Source organism: Belonocnema kinseyi, chromosome 8 (assembly GCF_010883055.1).
Source record: "Belonocnema kinseyi isolate 2016_QV_RU_SX_M_011 chromosome 8, B_treatae_v1, whole genome shotgun sequence".
NCBI lineage: Eukaryota > Metazoa > Arthropoda > Insecta > Hymenoptera > Cynipidae > Belonocnema > Belonocnema kinseyi.
In genome coordinates, this window is record NC_046664.1 from 127,289,466 (window position 1) to 127,291,750 (window position 2,285).

A 2,285-nucleotide genomic window follows, 5' to 3' on the forward strand; every position below is an offset into this window, starting at 1 on the left:
CTTTAATGCGTGTATTTTGAGGTTACGTTACTTCAAGTATAAAATATAAATTATATAAATATTAATACTATTATATATATATTATTATTATTATTATTATTATTGATAATATTATAATTATGTTATATTATAATAGCCTTATTTAAATCTTGATCCGCATTTGAAAGAAATTAAAGAAATTGGTGATTTTGGAATTCATCCCGTTTGGATAAAAACTCAATTATTTGATTGAAAAATTAATTATTTTGTTGAAAATGTAACTATATTGTAAAAAAGTCTTCTTTTCTATCAAAAATTCAACTACTTGATTAAAATTTTTATTTCTTTTATTTAAAGGTTCATCTCTTTCGTTGAAAATACATTTTTGAAACTGACAATTAATCTATACCATTTTTGGTTAAAAAATCATGTATTTTGTTAACTATTCGTCTTTTTTGTAGAAATTATCAACTGTAAATATTTTTTGGTTGCAAACTCGTTTTGTTGTAAATGCAACTATATTGTTAAAAATTAACATCATAATTTTTGCGTGGAAAATTCGATTATTCACTTAAAGTTGAACTACTTAGTAAAAAAATTAATATTTTCTTATTAAGGATTCATAATTATAGTTGAAAATTCAACTATTTGCCTTTAAGTTAGGTTAAAAATTCAGCTTTTTTGTAGATAATACTCTTTTGACTTTAAAATTACAAAATTTATTAAAATTAATTTGACCTTTTTTAGTAGAAATTTAATCTTTTTGGTTGAAAATGTATCATTTTTGGTCAAAAATGCAATTGTTTGGTTAAAATATGAACTGTACATCTTCTTGGGTTTAAAAGTCGATTATTTCACTAAGAATTGAACTACTTTGTAAAAAAATGCGTTTTTTTTAACAAGGTTTTATGATTCTGGTTGAAAATTGAACTATTTGGTTGAAAGTTTATCTCTTTGATTGAAAACTCATATTTTTCGTTTAAGAAATTCAACTTTTTGTTGATGATTCGTCTTTTTGACATTAGAATTAAATCATTTCGTTGAAAATTCATGTATTTTGTTTAAAATTTGTCTTTTTTTGTAGATCATTAATATTCGTGGTCGAAAATTCATCTGATTGGTTGACAATTCAACAACTTTGTTGAAAATAAATTTTTTCCGTTAAAAATGATTTATCTTTATCTGAAAATGTAACTATTATAGGATTGATTAAAAATTAATCGTATATATTGCTTAAGTTTGAAAATCGTTTTTTTTATAGAACATTAATCTTCTGGGTGAAAATTCACCTTTTCCCTTGAAAATTTAACAATTTTATTGAAAATTTGTTTTTTTCCTTTTTCAATTCAATTTTTTATCACAGCTTTTACCTGGAAATTGAACTATTCCATTTTTGGTTAAACTTTATCCTGTAAATTGTATTAGTTAAAACACCAATTATTTGTTAGAAAATTTATTAATTTTTTTTTTCGTTATGACTTGAAATATTATTTCAGTATCAAAAATTTTTATTTTTAACCCAATCAATTTTTGAAATTTTTTAAGTAAAAAAAGAAAATTTCGTGAATCATCAGCAATATTTGACCATTCATTTAAAACAATCCATTACAAACAACTGTTAAAAATTATATAAATTTTAACAGAATGGTTCGAAATAGAAAGCCTTGAATTGTTAAATTTGTAATGAGCTAAATTTTAAGTTTAAACGCTACAATTTTAATTTAAAAAAAGATTCAGAATTAATTTAAAACTTGAAATTATTTCAAATAATTTGAAACACGATTTAGACTTTTGCAGATTTAAAAAAAAAAGCTTTTTGAAAATTGTACAGTATTTAAAAAGAATGACAAAAATTGTTGTGATTGCTAAGAACATTAAAAATGATTTTTTATTTTGAACAATAAATTTTAAGTGATTATTTGAAAACATTTTAAAAATTAAAAAAAAAGAATCCGTAAAATTTTAAGGAAATTTCTTTATTTTGGAGTTTTTTTAATTTTAGAAAAAAATATAATTAACAAAATAAATCAATTTTTAACCCAAAAGTTTACTTTTTAACAAATTAAATTAATTTTCTATGAACTAATTGGTGTTTTAACTAAGACAATGTACAGGATAAAGTTTCAATCAAAAATTGAATAGTTCAATTTCCAGATAATAACGATTAATTCTTAATCAATCCTAGAGTAGTTACATTTTCAGATAAAAAAAATAATTTTTAATCGAAAAAATAAATTTGTAATAAATTTGTTAAATTCTGAACCAATAACATGAATTTTCGACCAAGTAAATTAATGATCTACAAA

The 2,285-nt window shown here is 20.9% G+C and overlaps 1 protein-coding gene across 1 annotated transcript in view; it reads right to left on the reverse strand.

Annotated features, from left to right (window-relative positions):
- The window catches only part of LOC117178695, a 26,846-nt gene that overhangs the window by 18,668 nt on the left and 5,893 nt on the right, over positions 1-2,285 (reverse strand). The gene's annotated exons all lie outside the window — the stretch shown is intronic.